The sequence below is a fragment of the Bos grunniens genome, chromosome 25, assembly GCF_055505025.1.
Source record: "Bos grunniens cultivar Pamir isolate PY7600 chromosome 25, Bosgru_T2T1.0, whole genome shotgun sequence".
Classification (NCBI taxonomy): Eukaryota; Metazoa; Chordata; class Mammalia; order Artiodactyla; family Bovidae; genus Bos; species Bos grunniens.
In genome coordinates this window covers 29799414-29825476 of record NC_141189.1, presented here as the reverse complement: position 1 = coordinate 29825476, position 26063 = coordinate 29799414, and the positions used below count along the sequence as shown (strand labels likewise).

Sequence of the window (26063 nt, the reverse complement as noted above, 5' to 3'; positions counted from 1 at the left end):
CTATTAGGAGACTGTGGGATGAACGGGGCACAAGCCCGCCCTATTTCTTGTGGGAAGGAACCACACAAGGGCATGAGTCCCAGCAGCCAGGGATCACTGAGGGCTAGCTCGGAGACTGACACAGTCCTGGTTACCTTATCTATATCTGTATACAGAGAAAATAGATATTGATGTTTTGTGTTCATTTAAATTATAAGTAATGTGCTATTAATGCGGAGGCTTCCCTGGTGGCTCAAACAGTGAACAGTCCACCTGCAGGCGACCCGAGTTTGATCCCTGGATCAGAAAGATCCCCTGGAGAAGAGAATGGCAACCTTGGAGAATTCTTCCCTGGAGAATTCCATGGACAGAGGAGCCTGGCAAGCTACAGTCCATGAGGTCACACAGAATCAAACATGACTGAGCAACTAACACACACATATTATTAATATACATAAATATATAATCTGCTTTTTTTCCCCCATCGATAATTGCTTGAGGTCAATCTATATTGCCCTAAATAGATCTTGTTCATTCCCTTAAATTACCAGGTGCGTTTTCATTTATCCACTCCCCTATTAACAGCCATTTAGATTGCTTCCAATTTTTTGCTTTTATAACAATGGCTAAAACATCTTTATACATGTCTTAGGATAGATAATGAGAAGAGAAATTGGTGAAGTGTAGCATATGTGTGTTTCATATTTTGCTAAATGTGGCCAATTGCCCTTTACAACAGTTAAACTGATTTTACTGAATGACACTCCCTCACAAAAGTATTTCCACTGCCTCACGATATTACTAACTCTTGATGTTGCCAGACATTTTCATTCTTTAAAAAATTTGGGCTGCACTGAGTCTTTGCTGTGGCAAACAGGCTCTAGAACACGAGAGCTCCATGGGTTTAGTCACTCTGAAGCGTGTGGGATCTTAGTTCCCCTATTAGGGATCAAACTCATGTCCCCTGTATTGGAAGGCAGATTCTTCACCACTGGACCACCAGGGAAGTCCCCCAGACTTTTTTTTTTAATTTTTGCCAATCTAATGGATAGAGAAATGGTATCTCAATGTTTTAGTTATGGTAAGAAACACATAAGGCTTCCCTGGTGACTCAGTGGTAAAGAATCTGTTTGCAATGCAGGAGACCCAGGTTCAATCCCCCTGGGTCAGGAAGATCCCCTGGAGAAGAAAATGGCTACCCACTCCAGTACTCTTGCCTGGAGAATCCCATGGACAGAGGAGCCTGGCGGGCTATAGCCCAGGGGTCACAAAGAGTCAGACACGACTGAGCAAGTAACACACACACACAAGAAACACATAACATAAAATTCACCACCTTAATTATTTTGTGTACAGTTTGGTCATGTTAGTTCTCTTCACATAACTGTGCAACAGCTGTCTAGAACTTGAATTTCACCTTGCAAAACTGAAACTCTACTCAGTTGGCCAATAGCTTCCTTTTCTCCCTCCTCCCAGCCCCTGGTACCTGCCATTCTACTCTGTTGTTTTGAGTTTGGCTGCTTTAGATAACTCATTTAGGTGGAAGTATACAGTATTTGTCTTTTTATAACTGGTTTATTTCCCTAGCAGAGGTCCTCAGGTTTCATCCTTGTTGTAGTATATGACAGGTTTTCCTTATTTTTTGAGGCTGAATAATATTCCGTTGTGTGGATATACTAAGTTTTGTTTGTCCTTTCATCCGCAGATGGATATGTGGATTGCTTCCACCTACAGGCTATTGTGAATAATGCTGCTGTGAACATAGACATATACATATCTCTTATTTTAATTCTTTTGGATATATACCCAGAAGTGGGACTGCTGGATCTCACAATAATTTTATTTTTAATATTAATATTTTACGGAACGTCATTCTGTTCTCCATGTTACATTCCCCTCAACAGTGCCCAAGTGTTTCAAATTCTCTACATCTTCACCAACACATGTTATTTTCTGTTTTTTTTGATGGTGACCATTCAACATTTTAATTTTATACCTTCCTGAGTTGAGAGAAGCTGGACATTTTACATAATCCCACTTGAGCAGTGGAGAAAATATAGTTCTGGGAGATTAAGTCACTTGCCCTAAAGCCCAGGGCTAGTCAGTAGTGAAGCTGAGCCGGAGCCCAGCGTGGTGGGTCCATAGTTCCATGCTCTTCTCAGTCTGTGACCTGCCTTTAAACCTGCCGTGCTTCTTTAAGAAAAGAAAGGAAGGGGGACGAGCAGCTCCTTGTTTCTGAATTCCTGCCTGTTCTGCCTCTGACAAGGGGGGAATCTACAGAGCAGTATTGTTCTTGGATCCCCAGGCCGAGTGGCGTTACCTCCACCTAGGAGGAAGCGGTGTCTCAGCTAATACCCTGGACGGGAAATGTGTGCCCAGAAGATTAGCTCCATTGTGTGAGGCTGGCCGCTTTCCACCGACTTTGTTTATGGGACAGATTGTTTTTGTGAAGTTGTTTGCTCCGGTGAGCCTCCAGGCTCTTGAGGCCTCCTGGCCGTGAAGAAGGTCAGATTTACGGGTAGCCCGGAGTGTGGCCAGGAAAGGCCACAAAGGCACAGGTCCCCTGGGGACTTCTGGAGTCTGTCTGAGGCTCCCTCGAAAAGCAAAACTGTGGCTCTGTTTTGTTTTATTTTATTTTACCTTCGTTTATTTTTCTTTACCTTACTTTTAATTTATTTTAATTTAATTTTAGTTTATTTTGTATTTGTGTGTGCGCGCGTGCTCAGTCGAGTCTGACTCTTTGCGACTCCATGGACTGTAGCCTGCAAGGCTCCTGATCCATAGAATTGCCCAGGCAAGAATACTGGAGTGGGTTTCCATTTCCTGCTCCAGGGGATCTTCCAAACCCAGAGATCTAACCCCAGTCTCTTGCATCTCCTGCAATGGCAGGCAGATTCTTTACCACTGTACCACCTAGGATGCCTTACTTTTATCTTACCTTACCTTGTTTGTATTTTAATTTACCTTTATTTTATATTACTTTATTTTAATTTACCTTACTTTATTTTTATTTTGTTTTTACTTTATTTTAAAAATTGGCCGTGTAACAGGGTGCTGGACTTCTCTCCCCTCTTGGCTCTTGGTGCTGATATTTCTGCATCACTGGCTTCCACATCAGCTCACCTCCACACACTTCCATATGTTTGTGATTTCAAAGTTGTTTTCTCCCCCGAATTCTTTCTGCCAGAAGCACCACGTATCTAACAGCACACACTCCCTTGCACCCATTTGTTCCAAATCAGTGAGCAGATGGCGCCTGTGGGGCACGTGGCTCACACTCCTCGTGGAGGCCGCCAGGCAGCTCTCCCGGGTGGTCTGGGAGGACGCCTGGTGTCTGGCCGGCACAGATGCCAATTGCTAACATGTGCTCCTTCTTCATTGTTCCATCTTCCATTCATTGTTCCATCTTCCTACCCACCCAGCCAGCCACCCACCCAGCCAGACTGCCCCGTCACTCTGAGCTTCCATTCTGTTCCCCAGACCTCAAGAATTTAGGCCAGGCACTCTGGCAAAGAAGGGTGCAGAATGAGGAAGAGACAGAAAGCTTCTTAGCTCCTCTGAGCCTCCACTTTCTTACCTGTCAAGGGCAAGAGAAGGCCACCCTGGCTCCTGGGGTTATTGCGAGTCAAGGACATTGGCCTCTAAAGCACGTTAGTGCTTTGTACTTGGAAAGCACTCACTAAATGGCTCTTGTTATTTCCTGAGTACCCGCCTGGGGCCAGACTCTAGGTTTTAAGGACACGGAGAGATGAAGGGAGACAGAACCTTGTCTCTAAGAATTCACCTTCAACTGAGAGAACCACAGCTTAGTATAATAGTGCAGTGATAGACAGGAGCACAGAGGAGGTGCCTAACAAGCTGGGGGTATCAGGGAGGTCTTCCTGGAGTAGGTAACATCTGAACTGAGCCCGAAAAGTGACTCCCTCTGCTATTTAGGTGATCCTGCCAAAAGCATGCCAGAGCCTCATATGACATCAGTTAGTGGAATGTCCATGGAAGGCCTTTCCTATCCGCTCCAGCAATGGCTGACCTCCTTTCTTTAAGCCCCCGCAGCTCTGTGCTGGAAAAAGAAACCTACACTTAACTGTTTCTTCTCTCCTATAATATGTTTTTAATGCATATGACTGTCTCTAAAGACACTATCTTTTCTTTTTTTGGCTGTACTGTTTCTTCATTATGGTGCGGGGGCTTTCTCTAGCTGTGGAGCATGGGCTCTAGAGTAAGCAGACTTCAGTAGTTGCACCGCAGGGGCTTAGTTGCCCTGCAGCATGTGGGATCTTTGCTCCCCGACTAGGGATTGAAGTAGGTTTTGAACTCATGTCTCCTGCATTGGCAGGTGATGCTTAATCACTGGACCATCAGGGAAATCCCTAAAGATAACATCTTAAAGGTTTCCATGACTCCCATCAGCTCAGTTCAGTCACTCAGTCGTGTCCAACTCTTTGCGACCCCATAAACTGCAGCACGCCAGGCCTCCTTGTCCATCACCAACTCCCAGAGTCCACCCAAACTCATGTCCATTCAGTCAGTGATGCCATCCAAACATCTCATCCTCTGTTGTCCCCTTCTCCTCCTGCCCTCAATCTTTCCCAGCATCAGGGTCTTTTCAAATGAGTCAGCTCTTTGCATGAGGTGGCCAAAGTATTGGAGTTTCAGCTTCAACATCAGTCCCTCCAATGAACACCCAGGACTGATCTCTTTTAGGATGGACTGATTGGATGTCCTTGCAGTCCAAGGGACTCTCAAGAGTCTTCTCCAACACCACAGTTCAAAAGCATCAATTCTTTGGCACTCCGCTTTCTTCACAGTCCAACTCTCACATCCATACATGACCACTGGAAAAACTGTAGCCTTGACTAGATGGACCTTTGTTGACAAAGTAATGTCTCTGTTTTTTAATATGCTATCTAGGTTGGTCATAACTTTCCTTCCAAGGAATAAGCGTCTTTTAATTTCATGGCTGCAATCACCATCTGCAGTGATTTTGGAGTCCAGAAAAATAAAATCAGCCACTGTTTCCACTGTTTCCCCATCTATTTGCCTTGAAGTGATGGGACCGGATGCCATGATCTTCGTTTTCTGAATGTTGAGCTTTAAGCCAACTTTTTCACTCTCCTCTTTCACTTTCATCAAGACGCTCTTTAGTTCTTCTTCATTTTCTGCCATAATGGTAGTGTCATCTGCATATCTGAGGTTATTGATATTTCTCCCATCAATCTTGATTCCAGCTTGTGCTTCCTCCAGCCCAGTGTTTCTCATGATGTACTCTGCATAGAAGTTAAATAAGCAGGGTGACAATATACAGCCTTGACGTATTCCTTTTCCTATTTGGAACCAGTCTGTTTTTCCATGTCCAGTTCTAACTGTTGCTTGCTGACCTGCATACAGGTTTCTTAAGAGGCAAGTCAGGTGGTCCAGGATTCCCATAGTTTCCAGCAAAGACTTTCGCTATTCATTCACTCATTCGTTTATTGTGTTAATCAATCTACTAATTCTCAATCCATACTGATTGGTGACACCAGCAGGAAGTCAGGTCCAAGTTCATTCAAATGAAGTCTGTCTGTTCCTTTCCTGTCACTGAGATGCCATCGAGGTCCCAGTGGCTCCAGGCATCCTTCATGGCAGCATCCATGACAAGACAGAAGGGGGAAAGGCGGCTGAGTTTTGAGGGCCCATGTTTCGTGTGTGACCTTTGTTATGCTCCTTCCTGGCTCTGACCCTCCATTTATGCTCATAATCCTGCGAGGTAGCATCTTTTATTCCCATTTTGCTGGTCACTCTCCCAGCAGGCCGGGATTGGGACATTTGGTGGTCAGCTCAGTGCACTCAAGGTGCGTGTCCAGCCCTACCCCAGCCCTTTCTGGTGCTGAATTTCCATCTGGGGTCTGGTTGCCACACCCGTGTGCCCCTGGTCTTCTCTGGTCACCTGGTAACTCTCAGTCTTGGAGCCACTTCATCTCTCCCATGGCAACTCCTATCAATCTCACCCAAGAGAACTGTCAGCTATTTTCTGAATCCCCCCACAGGACACGTGGAACTTTCTGGATGCAAAATTCAAACCTTCCCTCTACCTAACCAATAGGGTGTACTGATTTTGTTTTAATGTCATCTCTTCTCAAAGTCATATGGGAAATGTTGCTTCTTCTCTCTATATATGAGAAATGAAGTAAAATTCTTCTGCTCTGGGCTTTTTCTGCACCGTATCTAACAATCCTCTCATATGGGTCCTGCCTAAATGGACATTCCAGCACAGCTGATGGCTTCTGGCCTCTGTCCCTCTTCTACAGTCTGCACTCCACTGGATTGGAAGAGGGTGACCCTTAGGAGTAGACAGGCGAGTGGCTCAAGGAAGGAAGCCAGTTGACTGATAGGAGATGTAAGTCAGTAGATAATTGAAAATCTTACCTGTTACTCTGGGCTTCCCTTGTGGCTCAGCTGGTAAAGAATCTGCCTTCAATGCAGGAGACCTGGGTTTGATCCCTGAGTTGGGAAGATCCCCTGGAGAAGAGAAAGGCTACCTACTCCAGTATTCTGGCCTGGAGAATTCCGTGGACTGTATAGTCCATGGGGTTGCAAAGAGTCAGACACGACTAAGCGACTTTCACCTGTTACTCTACCTACCAAAGGTCTTGGGAGGGTTAAATGGGAGATGTATATACATGCTAGGCTTCCCTGGTGGCTCAGATGGTAAAGCGTCTGCCTACAGTGCAGGAGACCTGGGTTCCATCCCTGGGTCGGGAAGATCCTCTAGAGAAGGAAATGGCAACCCACTCCAGTACTCTTGCCTGGAAAATCCCATGGACGGAGGAGCCTGGTAGGCTACAGTCTATGGGGTCGCAGAGTCGGACACGACTGAGCGATGCTATCTGTACACATGGAAATAGATTTTAAAAGTACAGAGTGCATAGGTTCTAGAATCAAACTGACCAGGTTGACATTCTACCCCATCAGCTGAAAACTGTATAACCTTCGGGAAATCACTTAAACTCTCTGAACCTCAGTTTGCTCCACTGTATAAAAGGGATAATATTAACTCCTACTTCACTGACTTGTGAGAAGTAAACAAAAGAATGCCTCGTATTCATTAGGATGTGTGTTTGGGTGCTAATAGCAAAAGCTGGGTGCCAATTTTATTTGAGGATATGTGCTCTTTGTTGTTACTCTGAATAAAAATGAGGGGTTTTTTAATTACTAGGGAAGAAGAAAGTGGGTGTTCAGTAGGTTTCTAGCAAATGAGTTTTGCTGTGCTTAGTAAAGTGGTCTCAGCATAGTGCTTAGCACTGAAAAGTGCTAGGTAGTGGTTATACTGGTCATGCACTGCATTCAGGGGACCCGAAATTTGGACTGGCCACTACATGGTTACAAGGTAATTAGGGAAGAAACATTGTGGGGTCTTTTGGAAACACCCTGTTGTCATCACTGCAGGCAAGGCAGGTCTCATTGTTTCCTTGCCAGATCCCTCACTACAGGGCACAGAGTAGGTGCTTAAGAAGCATTTTGTTGTGCGAGTGAATGAATGAACGAACCCCTTTGGTTATGTTGAATCTCTGTGCGCAGAACCTCCACCTGACCTCTGAGTGGCTTTGCTTGAGCACTGGTGGCAAAGCCCAGCTCTGTTCTTCCCACGGTGTACAACAGCAAACTCTCATCTTAGATTTCATTTCCAGCATTTCCTGGCCTGAACTTTGGAATATGCCAGGCTTTATGCACTCTACCGTTTTGTGTGCCAATGTCTCTCTCCCACACCACCCCCTAAAGGTGCTAATCCAGTTGCTCACAGTAAATGGTGTGAATTTCTTCCAACCGCCACGGTCATGTTTCTTAATCAATAACCTGACTTGTCAGCACCAACTAAACACAGCTTTCATTTGAAGAGGAGGAAGCCAAAGGACAGTGCTGCAAAAGCATATCGAGAAGGAATCCTTTCTTCCGTACATTAATTAGTTCATTAAGTCAACAAATAATTGGAATCCTTTGAGCGATGATTACGTGCCAGGCCCTGCTCTGAACATTATATGCGTTTGGACCCAGTTAATCCTTACAGTCTTTCAAGGTATTATGACTGTCCCTATTTTATATGTGAAGGAACAAGTAGCTTAATAGTTTTTAAAATATGTCACAAGTCAGGCACTGTGCCTAGGGGCTGAAGATGTAGTAGTGAATGGGAGGAGACATGAACTTCTGTCTCTTGGTACTTAGAGTCTAGGGGGAAAATGTGAACAAAAAGAAAACAGCAAAGTCAACACAATCGTTTCAGACAATTGTTTCAGCTATGATGCTTTTGACTGCAGGTACCAGATAACCCAGTGGGTTCCCTGGTGGCTCAGACAGTAAAGAATCTGCCTGCAATGCGGGAGATCAGGTTCTATCCCTGGGTCAGGACTATCCCCTAGAGAAGGGAGTGTGTTACCCACTCCAGTATTCTTGCCTGGAGAATTCCATGGACAGAGGAGTCTGGTGGGCTACAGTCCATGGAGTCACAAAGGGTTGTACACGAGCAAGTGACTAACACTTGCACCAGATAACCCAATACAGTGGTGTAAACCCTAGGGATTTATTTTTCTCCCTGGAAAAGATAGTAAGAGATTGTTGGTACTGGTTATTTGGCTCAAGAATTCAATATTTGCCTGGTCTTTCCTTCATGGTCACAGAATGGCTGAACAGCTCCAGTCATCACCCCCGTGATTCAGCAGGAAGATGGGAGAGGGGCAGTACCTGCATCTCTCATTGCCCAGATCTGGGTGAGATGGCCAACTCCACCTGGATGGTCACTAAGGAGAAGGATGCTGCCAGTGCAAGTCAGGTCAGCCAACCACCAATGTATGACGCAGGACGTGGCACAAAAGAAATCAAACAGGACAGTGAGAGGGAGGGCTCCTGGTCAGGGCAAGGGACATATGAACAGAAAGCTGATAACTAGGGGCCAACACTACAAAGATCTGAGGACAGCGCAAAGCAGAGTCTTATTTGGAAATGAGCATGGTGCGATCTTGGGAGAGAGAAAAGTCTGGAGAGGCTGGAGCAGGAGAATCCTGGGAAGCAAGGCAAATGAAGGGCGAATAGGAAGCCAGGAGTTAGATCACACAGAGTCTCTTAGGTCCTTTAAGGAGTTTGGATCTTACTCTATATGTGATGGGAAGTTACTGGAACCTTTAATCAGGGGGCTGAAATGATCTGATTGTCTTCAATTACTGGGGCAGAAGAACTGTTGTGAGAGTCAAGAGGCCTAAGGAGACTTAATTCTAGTGATGGTATAGTTTTCCCCAGCTCCCTCTTCTTGGGTTTATTTTTTCTGCCTCTTGGACCTCTTCTGCCCACTTCTGACTTCACAGCAGCTGCTGGAGAGCTGGACTGTGTCATCTCTGTGCCCCCAGCACGTAGGTCAAGGCCAGCACTTGGTAAACATCATCTGAGCTGAATGGGATAGAGGCAACCACTATACTCCAGGGTTCCCAAACTTCTGCCTCTCACACTCTGCTCTTGTGATTTGGGCTGGAGGAATGGCTCTTCGCCAGTGAGTTTGTCTTCCAGGGGGCCTTTGGCAATGTCTGGAGGTATGTGTGGTTGTCACAGCCAGAGGGAGGGTGGGATTTGTTTCTGGCGGCCAGTGGGTAGAGACCAGGGGTGCTGCTCACCATTCCACAATATAGAGTTTTCCAGCCCCAAATGCCAACAGTGCTGAGGTTGAGGAAGCTCAGACTCGATCTACATACCTATTCTATTATTTCTTTAATCTTTCCTTTTACATTAGTTCACTTTAATTAAAAAAAAAAAAATTTAGAGAAACCATGTATTACTATACAAGTAAGAAACCAGTGTCACTGGCCGTATATAGAAGATAGCCAGAAAGAAAAATACTCAGAAAACAAATATTGATTACATCGTAGGTGGACATTGTTGCTAGTCAAGGCTCTGCGTTTTCTCTTTTGTTGAAACGGGAGTTTGGGGAATTCCCTGTCGGTCTAGTGGCTAGGACTCTGTGCTTCACTGCAGGGTATGTGGGTTAGATCCCTGGTTGGGAAGCTAAAGTCCCACACACAGAGATGTAATAAAAAATAAGTAGGGGCAGAGTTTGGTCCAAGTCATGAAAGATCAAGGAACTGTCTCAGATTAAATGGGAGTTAAGAGAAATAACAGATAAAGGTATATAATTCTGGGATGGATCCAGGACCCGAACATCAGAAATTATAGAAATAACTTTACTAGGATAATTCACTAACTTTGACTATGGACTATATTTTAGATACTTGTTAGGTAAGGGAATGTTCTTATTCTTAGGAGATATATGAAATATTTATGAATAAAAGATCACACACACACAAAAGGTCATAACATTGGCAATTTATTCTCAAATGTTTTTTTAAAAGGTGTGTGTATGTGCATATTTGTGTGTGTATATATATATATGTGTATATGTATGTGTGTGCATATATACACATACATATGGGCTTCCCTGGTGGCTCAGATGGTAAAGATCTGCCTGCCATGCAGGAGATCCAAGTTCAATCCCTGGGTCAGGAAGTTCCCCTGGAGAAGGGAATGGCTACCCACTCCAGTATACTTGCCTGGAGAATTCCATGGACGGAAGAGCCTGGTGGGCCACAGTCCACGGGGTCACAAAGAGTTGGACACGACTGAGCGACCAACACACACATACACAGAGAGAGAAAGCATAAATGACACAAATGTAAATGGTGATAAATGTAGATGAAGAGTCTAGGAGAGTCTGTTTTACTGTTCTTGCAACTGTGCTATAGGTTTGGATTTTTGCAAAATAAAAACTAAAAGCAGGGACTTCTCTGATGGTCCAGTGGCTAAGACTCTACATTCCCAATGCAGGGGACCTGGATCCACTCCCTGGTCAGGAGCTAGATCCCAGATGCCCCAACTAAGAGTGTGCATGCCACGAGCAACTGAGGATCCCACATGCCACAACTGCGACCTGGCACAGCCAAATAAATAAATATTTTTTAAAAACTTAAAAGCAAGGAGACAAACGGAGCATCTCTCCCGGATGTACCTCCGATATCACAACATTCTCAAATTTTTTAAAACCGCAAAAGGGCTTCAATGTTAATTTCTAATAAGTTGGACACTTCCTATTTCACTTCCAAAATAGGTAACAAAGAGTAAGATGTCTACCAAACGGGAAATTGACACTTCCCCTGCCATCATATTTATGTTGATAAGATAGACAAATTAACTCAAAAATGGTGCTAGGATTAGGGTGGTGTTCTAATGTTGTGACATCACGTTTCTGGAGAAGTTAGTTATGTAGAGCTTTGAGAGTGTGTTCTCAGTCAGTGTGCCTGATGAGGCTGTGATGTTCTGGGTACCCATTGATTGATTAGTAAAGGAAAAAAATGTTCTTTACAAAAATATTAGTAGGTGTTGCCCAGATGTTAAAGGACTACCAGCTAGAGACTTCTTCTGCAGAAAGACTGACAGTGGAGTGCTCTCCTCCCTCGGTGATTCCAGGGTTTCCAGCCCTGGGTGAACCACCCAGAGGCCTCTGGAGGTTCTTTGGTGCCATGAAAGTAATAGTGGTGAGACTTGGTTTTCTCAGCTGCAAAATGGAAATAACACCCAACACGCCAGGTGTCGATTTGGAGGTAGGTTGTCCTGCCGTCTGAACTCTCTAGACAGTACTGACCTGACTTGCCACCCCCACCCACATTCCAAATCCCAGAGCAATTCCAGTGTCCTCGCAAAGATGTCATCAGATTCTCAGGGCCTGACACTGTCACCTGGGCCTCAACTGCCTCCTGTCATAGCAGACTTTTTGTTCTCCCTCTGGGTCTTGTGGCAAATCCTTTGTCTTCACTCTGCAGGCACTCAGCCCCTTGCTGTGATTTCCAGCATTCACATATACACAAAAGCACACACAAGCACAATCCGAGGCACATAGAAACAGACACGCCTAAGCACAGTCATAGAGATACACATAGACTCAGGTAGTCTAGACACACATACAGCTACATGCGTGATGGACACACAGACATGTATCCAGACACAGATCTGAGTGTGTGGTAGACTTTACAAGGGTCTTGGGATGTGGAAGCAGTTTTCAATACAAACAACTGATAAATGTGTACCCGGTGTCTTCCATCCAAGTCCCCTGAACATCCTTCTCTTCCCCTCTTTTTCCTCCCATCCCACCCCCAATATTCTTCTCTATTTTTTTTTTTTTTTCGGCTGTGCTGTGTGGCATGTGGGATCTTAGTTTCCTGACCAGGGATATAACCCATGTCCCCTGCATTGGAAGCACAGAGTCTTAACCACTAGACCAACCGGGGAAGTCCCTTCACTTTTTTTTTTTTCTTTAAAAGAACAGCTTCTTCTTAGCTTCCTAATCTCCAGCTCTGCTCTGGATGTTGCCTCACGTGTCTCTTCTCTCACAGACATGCTCTGCTAAGGAACAGACCTTCCAATCTGGCCTCTTCCTCTCAAATCAGATTTTTCGAAGGAAAAGAGCAGCAGAGAGATTGATTTCACCACTGATGTGAAATATGTCCCATGCCCTCACACAACCTTACTATACTGTCTTTGTCTGTCCTGGCCACTATAACAAAAATACCATAAACTGGGAGGCTCCCAAACATTTACTGCTCACAGTTCAGAAGTCTGGAAGTCCAAGATCAAGGTGCTGGCTGATTCAGTGTCTGGTGACAGCCCACTTCCAGATTCACAGACACTGACTTCTCACTGTGCCCTCACGTGGTGAAAGGCGTGGGGGAGCATAACAGGGTCTCTGTTATCAGGGCACTAATCACCTCCATGGGGGCTCCACCCTCATGACCTAGTCACCTCCCAAAGGCCCACTCCCTAACAGCATCCCACTGAGGGTCAGTTTCAGTGTATGAATTTGGGAAGCAGGGGAGACATGCACAGCACATGATTATACTGTGTTGTCACATTTTGTGGGGGCGGGGGTTGGCCTGGTGGTAGAGGTGCTGATGGTTTTATTCACCAGCACTGAGTAGGGGTGTTGGGAGGACCAATGTGAAACGCAGTGGTAGTTGCAGTGATGGAGGATGCCGTGGATTTAGGGTTCTCTGCCAAATCAACTTAGGATTCTCTTCCAAGTCCTGGTGGTCGGTGCCCCATCTCCTCAAACACCCAAGCTCTCTGCCCGCTCAGGGTTTTGTACATGGTGTCCCCTCTGCTTGGGGTTCTTCTCCATTTTTAGTGTGTTTATCTCCTTCTCATTCTTTGTAATTAGTAAATATTTGGAGGGAAATACTTTGAGACCATCCTGTTTCTCCTCACACTTTTGCCTGGTTAAATTTTAGTATCCGTCTGTGGACTTTACCTGAGGAAATTATTACTGTGGTATTCTTTTTTTTTTTTTTTTTAACAAGGAGTTTAGTTTAATTTTCTCTGGGTATTTGCAAAACACTTAGGGCCAACATAGAGGAAAAGAAAAAAAAATGAAACAAAACCTCCTGTGAAAAAAATTATACTTACAAAAGCAAAGCCTGAGAGGGATTAGTGCCTTAGCCCCTTGAAGCTATAGCCACTCTGATTGGTCCAAGAAAGTGAATAGATATTGGGAGGCTACAACAGGAGGAAAGACAGTGAGAAATCACTGAGGGAGAGGGCCTTGTAGTGGGCCTCAAGGGGGAACTAGAGGCTGGGGAGTGGGTCTGGGTGGAAGGAAGGTTCCCCGCTGGTAGCTGTAGGGTGGAGGTCGTGGAGGGCCAATGTATCCGTCAGTGGAGGAGGTCCACGCATACCATGCAGAGGCATAGGACCTGAGTGACCCATGGGAGAACCAAACAGAGGCCCTCAGGGCTGGGGGGTCCTTGCCCACTGGAGCAGGTCCAGGATGAGGCATTCCAGATGGTGGTCAGGGTGGTGGCTGCCCCCCAGAGCCAGGGGGCCCAGCGTGGGGGTGCCCTAAGCCATGAGGGCCATGGTGGGCCAGCTGCCTCTAAGACATCTCTGGATGGGGCATCCCACCCAGTAGGAATGGGTGAGGATGTGAGTGTCTGTGTCCAGGATATCCAGCTCCTGGGGTTCCCGCTGACTGGGGGCCATGTCCTCCAGCCCCAGCAGGCATAGGTGGTGGTGGCATGGCTGGGGGTATCTCAGGTGGAAGGGCTCCAGGAGGCAGTACTGGGAAGGAGGAAGCATGCCTGGTGGAGGAAGCCCAGACCCCAATGATAATATCACAGGATTGGGAGCAGACAGAGGAGGGGTTGCATCTGCAAACAGCTGACGAGGGCGGTCAGCCTGGGAGAGTGGGTTCTGTGCTGCCAGAAGTTGTTCAGTGCCTGAGCCATGACTCTCGCCCTTGGAGTCCTTCTTGAATGCGTGGGACACAGTGATTAGGTGGTTACAGAGGTACTGCCTGTTCATGGCCTTAATCGCTGCATCCACAACATCACATGAGACAAAATTAATAACGGCATAACCTTTGGAGTTGCCTGTGTCAGGGTTCCGCATAATCCTGGGGGTTTGTAAGATGACCCCAAAGGTGCTAAAGGTATCATAAAGCAACTTACCAATCTGTGGGTCCAGGTTCCCAATGAAAATGTTGGCTCCCACATCCAGCTTTTTGCTGTGAGCTGATGCCTTATTCACCCTTGTTGGCTTCCCATAGCGTTTGATCATGTTCATGATCTTAATGGCATAGTCAGCATTTTTCTCACTCAAGAATTCCACAAAGCCGTAGCCTTGGTGCTGCCCCACAGTGACGCTATCCTTTGCCATATTCGTGTTCACTACTAGCCCTGCCTGGAGAAATAGTTCCCACAGCAGTGGTTCTCTAACCTTCTCATCGGGGCCCCCCACATACACAGCGGCATCCTGGTTCCACTCAGAGATCTGCCGACTGCCATGGCAAAAACGCTCCCACCATTTCCAGGCAGTGATCCCACCCCTGACTATTACTGTGGTATTCTAGTGGTGGTTTTTTATCTCCCTCATTCCTTCTACATTTATTAATTGTAATTCATCTTTAAGGTAAGACTCCCTTCCTTCCATCAGTATGGACTCATGGGTATTTATTTTATTCTATGGCTTATAATCCAATACTATCATTATTTTGTTGCTCCGATCATTCCAGCTTTGACCACTGAGAGCTCCTATATCCTTAATAAGCCCCCAGCCTTTTTTTTTTTTTTGAGCAATTCTCTATTTTCTGGCAATACATGGTGTTCCAGGCTGATCTTGTATTTTCCTTGCTCCAGCTTTGGAATCAACCACTTCTCCAAGGAGCCCTGGTTCCTTTCATTGAAGAATGGTGTTTAGAAACCAAGATCTGGGTGGTAAGTGTGCTCATTGCTACTGGGGATTCTTTGCTTCTAGGTCTTTTCAGTGTTCAGAGTTTGGAGATATATTATGTATACTAATCCAGGAACACACACTTCTATATTTATATTTGTATCTATTTTTTTAAACTTTAGTTCATACTGATACTACTGATTTCAATTCATCACTGTAGGGTCATTCATGTCTCTCTCCTTATTTGTAACTTTCTTGAGTTGTAACTTCATTTGTTTTTTGTAATCAAGGAGCTTGATAAATTGTGTAAAATGTGCCCTTTTCATCCCTGCGCTCTTCTTTTCTCCCCTGGAAATGACCGATGTGAGAATACAATACTGAATGCTAGATGTTGCTGTCAGAAGCTAGACCAAGAGATCAGATCAAATCAGATCAGTCGCTCAGTCGTGTCCGACTCTTCGCAACCCCATGAATCGCAGCACGCCAGGCCTCCCTGTCCATCACCAACTCCCGGAGTTCACTGAGACTCATGTCCATCGAGTCAGTGATGCCATCCAGCCATCTCATCCTCTGTCGTCCCCTTCTCCTCTTGCCCCCAATCCCTCCCAGCATCAGAATCTTTTCCAATGAGTCAACTCTTCACATGAGGTGGCCAAAGTACTGGAGTTTCAGCTTTAGCATCATTCCTTCCAAAGAAATCCCAGGGCTGACCTCCAAGAGAACCCAGTAGAATTCATGGTCCTTTTTAATGCAAAAAGCGCTAATTACACACTTTATCAGCAGTGGGGTGCAGGAGGCTCTGGAATGTGACCTCATTGTTCCTATGAAATGAGTCAGATGGGAATGCAAATTTTATTCAAGCAGCTGTATATCAACATGGTTCTGGAGAGGAAAAAAAAAAGTTTGCCTATTTTTTTTCCCTCTCTGGAGAAAACGCTCACCTTGTGGGCCTCCTACCCTGACCGCCGTCCTTGCTCCTGGAAACCCTTTGCCTCTTGTGGGCAGCCCTCTTACCTCCTCACTGATTTCTGCCCCCTGCCCCTCCCAACACACAATGCTGTCCCCTTTCCCTCTGACTTCTTAATCTGTATTTCCACTTTCACAGACTTTGTGAATTTTCACTTACATGCAAATCCCAGCAGAAACCATTCATGGCTGGGTCTTCAGAACCTTGTCAATCAGAAAAGCCAACTTTACATTTTTAAAAATTTTCTAGTCTGAGCTTTGGTTTTCCTCTTCCGTTCTCTGTTCCTGTTACATGTCGGGTGTGGGGGAATGTTCTGTTTTTCCGTCCTTTCATAACAGCCTGGAGTTGTTCAGCATGAAACCTCAAGGAATTCTTTGCTGAAAACCCGTGTTTTGCCCTCCACCCTCCGAACATGTAGGAAGAGCAAGGGTGGCTCTCTCTGATGGCATATGAAGCACTTTTTTATTTGAAACTCAAGAGCCTGACTCTTTTAGCTCCCTCTGGGGAAAAACAAAAGCCTGTTGGAAGTATTATTCCTTTTGGTGTTATCAACAATTACAGAAGCCCACAGGCCTATTTGACTGGGATTCTGCCAATCTCACGGCCAGAGGAGGGAACACCTTCGCAGCGGTCTGGTCTAACCCGAAACGAACCCGGAATGAACCCAGAGGGGGATGATGTCAAGTCAGTGAGAGAGAGCCTCAGTCTAGCCCATATTTTCTTACCTATATCCAGGAAGCCTGGATGAAAAGGTACTGGCAGCCATAGACTTCCTCAAGAGTTGACTAAGCAGAGGGTGCCCTGGATGCTAAGTCATTGCGGGCACTGAACCATCAATGGGACAATGAAGAATCGCTTTCAAGAATTCTAAGGTTACTGTCTGTTCTTGGAAGGAATGCTCAGCAAAGACACTTAGGGCTGTTGGGAACGGAGGAGGATGTGGTGAGCAATAATATTAACAATGATAGGCATGGGGGCATGCTGAGTTGTAGTAATAGTAGTAACAAGGAGATGATGACGACAATGGTAACAATATGAAATTGACTGGAAATTAATCCAGTTCTTCCTTATGAGCCAGGCGGTATGTGTACATTTTAAAATTTTGTTTATTACTATTATTTTTTAAAGTTTTGGCTGTGCTGGGTCTTCATTGCTGCATGGGGGCTTTCTCTAGTTACGGTGCTCAAGCTTCTCATTGTGGTGGCTTCCCTTGTCGTGGAGCAAGGGCTCTAAGGCGCTCTAGCTCAGTAGGTTTGGCTCACAGGCTCTAAAGCACGGGCTCAGAAGTTGTGGTGCGGGGCCTTAATTGCCCTGTGGCACATGGGATCTTCCCAGACCAGGCATCGAACCCAAGTCCGCTGCGTTGGCAGGCAGGTTCTTAACCACTGGACCACCAGGGAAGCCCAGTTGTGCATAAATTTACTGTACACATTGTATCTCATTGAATTCTCACAACTATGCGAAGCAGGTACTGTCATTAGTCCCAATTTTCATCTGAGAAACTGAGGCTCACAAGATATTACAGATGGGGATTGCAGTCACAACACAACAAAGTGGCTAGTTTAGAACCCCAAACCTGCTTCCTGAAATACTTTGCTGTGTGGTCTTCTTTGGCCTGGCTTGTAAGCTGCAGGGCTTTGATTTCCCTGAGCTAGGTATTCAGGTGGTTGTGGCTGAAGCTTTAGCACAAGGGCCCACAATGCTAATCAGACAGCCTCGGGAAAGGAAGTGAAGGGTCCTCCTTCCACAGGCTGCAATCAAATGGAGGAGGCACTTGCAGGGCCATATGTAGTGCCACGCTGTGGGGGGTGGTCAAGCGTGGAGGCTGGGTCCTTCAAACTGAGGATGCAAAGAGTTGGCCAGTATTGGGAGACAGGGTGGTTGGAAGAGAGGAAAGGCAAGCCAGGCAGAGGGACCAGCAGGAGCCAGACCACCAAGGTGTGAAATACAGAGTTGGGTTAGCATGGCAAGTAGTTTGGTGTGGCTAGAAGCTAGGGTTCTAGGGGAAGGGGAAGAGAGTTCTAGATGAAGAGCTATAGCTGGAGAGACAGGCAGAGGCCTTGCGTGAACCAGCTACACCAGCGTTTAAGAAGGCGGGGTCTAGATACAGAAGAACCTGGGTGTTGATTCCAGTTCAGCCTTGTTACTAGCTGTGTGACCATGGGCAATGTTTTAGAACATCTGAGTTTCGATGTTCATATTTGGAAAACAAATAAGCAAATAAACGGAGACAAATAATACCGTATATATTAGGATGAGGAAATAGGGAGTCCAAGTACCCCCATCTTGGGTCACACCATTGATGGATGAATTTGCCAGGATGCACACTTACTTTCTATTACACAGACAACTGTCTAGTTCACAGTGGTTTAGTCACTGAGTTGTGTCTGACTCTTTGTGACCCCATGGACTGTAGCCCTCCAGGCTTCTCTGTCCATGGGATTTGCCAGGCAAGAATACTGGAGTAGATTGCCATTTCCTTCTCCAGAGGATCTTCCTGACCCAGGGATTGAACCCAGGTCTCCTGCATCTCCTGCACTGCAGCTGGATTCTTTACCTACTGAGCCATCAAGGAAGCCCCCCTAGTTCAGAGAGTTCCTAAATATACTCATTTAATGTTACAGATTTCAGGTCACAAAACCATATTTGCATTGTTAACTTTTCTCTCTGTAGCTGTCATCTCTAGTCTGTGTGGCCCTCAAGGGTGAGGACCCTGCCCTACTCTACTATCATATGGTGGGGCAATAGTAACGCAAGGGTCTCAGACTTGCCAGGGAATCAGAATCACTGGGGGGATAAAAGCAGAGGACTGGGCCCCCTCTCAGATGTATTGCACTAGAACCTTCAGGACTGCTGCCTATGCTTTCTTTCTTGTCCATTTGGGGTTTGAACCACAACAGAGAAGTGTTTCTTGAGCAAATGAGAAAATGACTGTACTGTATGTATCGATCAGTATAGGCTAGTATGTGCTTTGACAAACATCAGTTCAGTTCAGTTCAGTCACTCAGTCGTGTCCGACTCTTTGCGACCCCATGAACCACAGCACGCCAGGCCTCCCTGTCCATCACCAACTCCCAGAGTCCACCCAAACCCATGTCCATTGTGTCGGTGATGCCATCCAACCATGTCATCCTCGGTTATCCCCTTCTCCTCCTGCCCTCAATCTTTCCCAGTATCAGGGTCTTTTCAACTGCCAACAATAATAGTTTGGTTTTTGCTCACATCATGTGTCCATGATGGACAGGCTGGGGGCTCTGCTCAACAGAACACCATGCCAGAAGTGACACATATTCCCGCCATTCACATTCTTTGGCTGGGACTACTCATGTGACTCCAACCCAGGGGTCCAGGAAGTGGGTTCCACTGTGTGCCCAGAAGGTGGGGAGCCAGAGGTCGTGGGTGAGTCATACAGATAACTGCCAGATTCTATGAGGCTGGCATCATTAACTTCATTTACATCTGAAAGTAAGTATTAAGAAGCTTGCTCAAGGCCGTATAGCAAATATGGAGCTGAACTTGAGCTCTTCATCTGTTTTTTTTTTTTTTCCTGGCTCAAGGCCACACTCTTTTTTTTTTTTTAATGGAATGAGACTGGATGGGGTATGGCATTAAACATAGTGGTTAAAAGTCTGGGATCTGGCTTGCCTCCAGACCTTCAGCTCTGCCACTTACCAGATGTGTGAGCTGGGCAAGTGACAGAACCACTTGGTGCCCTTCAAAGAGACAGTCCAAGGCTGGGAAGGGCAATGTAAGAATGTGTTTCCTGGAATGAAGTGTTTGGGGCCAGGTTGGTGGCTCAGCTAGTAAAGAATCTGCCTGCAATGTGGGAGACCTGGGTTCGATCCCTGTGTTGGGAAGATCCCCTGTAGAAGGGAACAGCTACCCACTCCAGTATTCTGGCGTGGAGAATTCCATGGACTGTATAGTCCACTGGGTCGCAAAGAGTCAGACACTTCTGAGCGACTTTTACTCACTCTCACTCAGGGCTCGCCTGAGTGGGACTGATATTGGGTGGGGGTGAAGGAGGCTGGTAGACAAAGGTTCCCTGGATTTGGGTGGTTCCTGACAGACCCAGAAAAGATGCATGTCTATTCTCCATGCTGCTGCTGCTAAGTCGCTTCAGTCCTGTCCAACTCTGGGCGACCCCATAGACGGCAGCCCACCAGGCTCCCTCGTCCCTGGGAATTCTCCAGGCAAGAATACTGGAGTGGGTTGCCATTTCCTTCTCCAATGCATGAAAGTGAAAAGTGAAAGTGAAGTCGCTCAGTCGTGTCCGACTCTTAGCGACCCCATGGACTGCAGCCTACCAGGCTCCTCCATCCATGGGATTTTCCAGGCAAGAGTACTGGAGTGGGGTGCCATTGCCTTCTCCACTATTCTCCATAAGTTGCTTCTTTCTTCCTGCATCATTGTGAATGTTTGGGCTGCATTCACAGAGAAGCCAACTCAGGTTGATTTGACATCATGCATTAGCTCAGGGAGGGGCTTACCCAGGTGGCTCAGTGGTAAAGAATCTGCCCACCAACGCAGGAGCTGCAGTTTCTATACCAGGATTGGGAAGATCCCCTGGAGTAGGAAATGGCAACCGGTTTCAGTATTCTTGCCTGGGAAATTCCACGGACAGAAGAACCTGGTGGGCTACAGTCCATGGGGTTGCAAAGAGTTGGACCCAACTGTGATGAGCACCATTAGCGCAGAGAAGGAGATGTCCAGGGCCTTACAGGTCTGATATCAGTCTAGCAGCTTGGTGATGTAGTCAAGGATCCAGATCTTTTGGTTTCTCTGCTGTGCCAAGCAGACCTTATCGTATCCCTCAGTTGTGGAAACCCTTGATGGCAACTGAGATTCCAAGCCAGGCAGGGAGTGTCGGCTACAGGTTCGTGATCTTCAAAGGGAAGAATTCACTCTGGGATCAAAGGAACACAGTAGCTTGGGTCTTTTCAGCAGTTTAACAGTTTTATTTAAAGTCAGAAAGTAACAGAGACAGCTTCTGGCACAGACAACCAGAAGAGACCCACATGCCCAAGACATCTTATTATATACCTTTTGACCTGTTACTAAAAAGAGCTTTTGTAGAGGACTGGACAGTTAACATTAGGTCATTTTGTTTCCCTTAGATCTTGGGAGGTCTAATGAAAGTCAAATGAAGGTCTTCATTACCAATGAAGGTAATGAAGGTCAATCTCCTGACAACACCACGGAGACTGTTCCTATGACTCCTTTATTCTCAATTAACCACTTCCCCAGCTCTCGCTTCTGTTGTGGGTAAACCAGCCATAGATTCCAAATGGCCATGCATTCTAAGACATAGGTGACTACATGAATGGGTCCGATGGACTCCCTGCCGACCTGCCTAAGGAATGCTATCAAGATCGAGCTGGTTTCCTGGGGCTCTTTCTTCCAACAGAGAAGGTTCCTCTCACCACGGCCCCAGGGAGTCTCTCTCCAAGTCTCATTGGCTCCAGCCAGCTTCGGGCTGTGAGAGGTCAGCGTTCTTGGTGGAAATGCTGACTGATTTAAGCAGAAAGGGGAATGTAATAAAGGATGTTAGGTCTCCCACAGAATCATTGGGAGGGCTGGAGGAAAGAAATTGAGGCTAAGCTTCTAGGAAAAATGCCCCAAACCACACTGCACGCCTGGCCCAATCAGCAACCCGTGAGCCCGCCTGAATTTGCCGTCACCACGACCACCACTGCCATCAGCTCTCATGTGGCTTCTCCATTGGGAGCTCGGCCCTGCAACTGCCACCCCAAAGCCAGTCACTTTGGCCACCAGTCACATCAACAGAAATGAGGCTCAGCTTCACATGATACCTCTGGCCAGCAGAGCCTGTGTCATACCCCTTGTCCTGCTTGCGAGGGAAGCAGGATATTTGCATCCTGATTTCTACACTCCGGTGGTGGGATGTATTCATATGATGTGAGATTTCCTCAAATACAGATTGGCTGGAGGTAATGAGCTTGGATTGCCCAATGGGGAAGGATGGGTATGTGGAAACCAATGGCATTGTCCATGACACGCTCTCATCTCCAGTTGGGTTCTCTTCTCTCCACTGTCCCCATGTGCTCAGAGTATGTACCTGCCTGAGATGCCTTTTTTAAAAAATATATATATATATATTCATTTATTTGGCTGTGCTGGGCCTTTGTTGGGGCATGCAGAATCTCTAGTTGCAGCATGTCTCTTAGTTGTGCCACGAAGGATCTAGTTCTCTGACCAGAGATCGAACCCAGGGCCCCTGCATTGGGAGCATGGAGTCTTAGCTACTGGACCGTCAGTGAAGTCCCTGAGATACTTCTTATGGCCCCAGTCCACCCTAATCTCCCAGTTTCCCACCCTCTTCTATTCCTTGCTGAGCCATCCCTATCTCCTATTCCTTGTTCTCTTCTTTCCTCTTTGCCTAGTTCATGCTAATGCACCCTCCAGAACTCAAATTCAAGCCAAGTTCTTTCCTACCCTTCCATTGAGGCTTTCCCCCCACCCCCGCCCCCCCGGTCATTTGCTCTTCTTTTTCATTCTATTTATCACATAATATTTCAACATTTATTGGTTCCGTTATTAAATTAACATCCCTCTTCCCTCTAGGCCATCAATGTGATGAGAACCTGGACTGTGTCTTGCTCACAGCTACTAACACAGTAATTGGCACTTAAGTGCTTACGTTTTTATTGAGTGAATGAGCATGAAACAAATCCCATTATGGGCATTTATAAAGTTACTCTTGAATCAAAAACGTTTTAATAGTGCTTTCTGGAAACCACAGGTTAAACCCTTAGAGGTGTAAATATTTTAGAATCACCCAGAATTTTTTGGTCCATCTGTAATGCCCTCCACGGATCCTGTTACATCCATCCCTGCCCTTTGAGGATCAGTTCGGGGTGAGCTGAGCTGTTGTCATTGATGGGAACCTGTGACGTGTCTTGTATCAGGGTAGAAACCTAACCTAGGGTACTGTGGCTGAGGGTGGTGGCAGCTTCAATTCCTATACAAACTTTCCTCATGACATCATAGTACTTATATTAACCCCCAACCTCACAAAATTCTCTTACCAAGTTTCAGCTTGAACGTTTCTTTTTTTATTTTGCTAACAACTTAAAAATATTTGGGTGGCTTTTCCTGTATAAGGGGAGGCTTTTATAAAACAGGTTGCCAGTCACCCAGGAAACTGGGAGGGGAGAGCACATCAAAGCTCCAGGAGAGTCTTCGGGTCTCTTTCCACCATCAGGAGGAAGGGTGGGGGTAATTTCATCCACTAAAAAGCAGTGGATTGTTTCAGGTGTGTTAGAAACTAATTTTATTCCCATGGCTGAGCAGATAAGGCCACATCCTCCAAATTGATTTGGAATTTATATTGGGAGATGGGGAAAGAATAAAATAAACAGCCTACCAATGTAATAATAGCTATAATTTACTGAGTGCTTAAGGCACTTTTTGCACATGCTTCACATATATTAACTGGGTGCATATTCCCAACAGCCTATTTACATCTTTATTTTATATAAATGGTATCTGAGATTGGAGTCTTGATCTTAGGAGATATCTAACTTTTCAGCTGTATGAAGATACAGGCTTTTGAGTCTGGAGAGAAACTTGTTGGTCACTGAGGCCAAAGTTTATTGGCCTGGGATAGACTGACTTGGTGGGAACCCCAGCCCTCCCACTTAGCACCTGTATGTACCCTTAGGCCCTTGTTTCCTTATCTGCAAAATGGGAACACATACCTCCCTCCCAATGGAAATTACCTAATGAATGGACAGCACCTGGTACAGTGCTTGGTAACTTGTCACTGCCCATGGTCTGTGATTTCCCTTCCTCTCTTTCATTCATCAGGTGGATTTGGTGATGTTTGAACCTGGAGGGTATCTATAACCTCTGGCCTGCAGTTCAGTTCAGTTCAGTCGCTCATTCGTGTCCAACTCTTTGCGACCCCATGAATCACAGCACGCCAGGCCTCCCTGTCTATCACCAACTCCCGGAGTTCACTCAAACTCATGTGCATCGCGTCAGTGATGCCATCCAGCCATCTCATCCTGTGCCGTCCCCTTCTCCTCCTGCCCCCAATCCCTCCCAGCATCAGAGTCTTTTCCAATGAGTCAACTCTGCATGAGGTGGCCAAAGTACTGGAGTTTCAGCTTCAGCATCAGTCTTTCCAAAGAACACCCAGGACTGATCTCCTTTAGGATGGACTGGTTGGATCTCCTTGCAGTCCAAGGGACTCTCAAGAGTCTTCAACACCACAGTTCAAAAGCATCAATTCTTTGGCACTCAGCTTTCTTCACAGTCCAACTCTCACATCCATACATGGCCACTGGAAAAACCATAGCCTTGACAAGACGGACCTTTGTGGGCGAAGTAATATCTCTGCTTTTTAATACGCTATCTAGGTTGGTCACAACTTTCCTTCCAAGAAGTAAGCATCTTTTAATTTCATGGCTGCAGTCACCATCTGCAGTGATTTTGGAGCCCCCAAAAATAAAGTCTGACACTGTTTCCACTGTTTCCCCATCTATTTGCCATGAAGTGATGGGACCAGATGCCATGATCTTAGTTTTCTGAATGTTGAGCTTTAAGCCAACTTTTTCACTCTCCTCTTTCACTTTCATCAAGAGGCTTTTTAGTTCCTCTTCACTTTCTGCCGTAAGGGTGGTGTTATCTGCATATCTGAGGTTATTGATATTTCTCCCAGCAATCTTGATTCCAGCTTGTGCTTCCTCCAGCCCAGCGTTTCTCATGATGTACTCTGCATATAAGCAGGAAGCAGTGTTATTTTCAGAGGGACTGGGCAGGCTTGCAGGGTGGGCAGGCCAGCGTTTGCTGAGATAGATTTGACTGTCAGGTGGGCTGGGCAAGCCCCTGCAGACCCTCATGCAAGGTAAAGGAATAGCTAGAACCTCCAAGGCTTTCGATTTTACAGCAGCTTGTTGGCCCAGACTTGCTAGTTCATGGGACTTTAGTGCGAGGCAGTACTGGGTTCTGGACTAAGATTCAGGTTCAAACCTCATCTTACAGTGGAGACTTGAGCCAATTTCTTCATCTCCTTGAGTCTCCATTTTCTTATGATCTGATTCAGAAGAATATTGGTAGTGACCTTGAAATGCCCTCAATAATTGCTAGCCCGTCTTTTTTTTAGAAACAATTATATAAGGTTAAGATTTTATCCCAGGAAGAAGTCACACCTTTCTCGGAGCACCCTAACATCCATGTAAATACATTCTGGTTCTATGTCTTGTGTCCCATCCTACCGTGCTATCATCAAAACGCCACCAGTCTAAAGAGGAGACACGGTCTGGCACAGGGAGGCCTTAGGAAGTTTGGGTAATGAGAGAGAAGCATTTTCCTGACTGCAGCTTTATAAAACCAGAGGGACTGTAGCAACTGCCCTCCTAGGAGAGCTTGAACCGTGGGAGGGAAGTAAAGAAGGGCTGAGATTTGGCGCCCTCAGCGGAAGAAGGAACAGGGACAGGGCCTGGGGATCGTCATGGAGGCGGGAAATCAGGGCTTTGGTTTGAGTAACAGACAACCCCGGATGCCCACTCCTAGCTGCGTGACCCAGAGGTAGTTCTTAACCTGGCCAAGCCTCCGTTTTATCGCCTCTAGAAAGGAGAGCATGGTAATACCCACTTCATGGTGGAACCTGTGAGGACCCAGGAAGTTTTAAAAGTACTCGGTACCCAGGACGCATTCCAACACTGGCTGCAGGGATCACTGTTGTCACTCTGGTCAGAGCTTTTGCAAAGGCTCGAAGGTCCAGGGCCCGGGGCGCGCGCATGCGCACGCGCACCCGGCCGGCCAGGTGAGGAGGAGGCCGACCCGCACCTGGCATTTAACCCTTCACCTTCACGGAGGTGGGCGGGACGGACGCAGGGACCAGGACGCGAGCCCGCCTAGA

The 26063-nt window shown here is 46.3% G+C and overlaps 1 protein-coding gene and 1 pseudogene across 6 annotated transcripts in view; one reads left to right on the top strand and one right to left on the bottom strand.

Annotated features, from left to right (window-relative positions):
• The window catches only part of MRTFB (myocardin related transcription factor B), a 317022-nt gene that overhangs the window by 77461 nt on the left and 213498 nt on the right, over window positions 1-26063 (top strand). For 4 of the 6 annotated variants that reach the window (XM_086375687.1, XM_086375688.1, XM_086375684.1 and 1 more), the window contains exon 3: window positions 15174-15251. The exons of the other annotated variants lie outside the window; for them this stretch is intronic. The gene's annotated coding sequence lies outside the window, so the exon portion shown is untranslated. The remainder of the gene's footprint in view (window positions 1-15173; window positions 15252-26063) is intronic. 6 annotated transcript variants of the gene reach the window in all.
• LOC147345383 (splicing factor 3B subunit 4 pseudogene) lies at window positions 13511-25997 on the bottom strand (annotated as a pseudogene).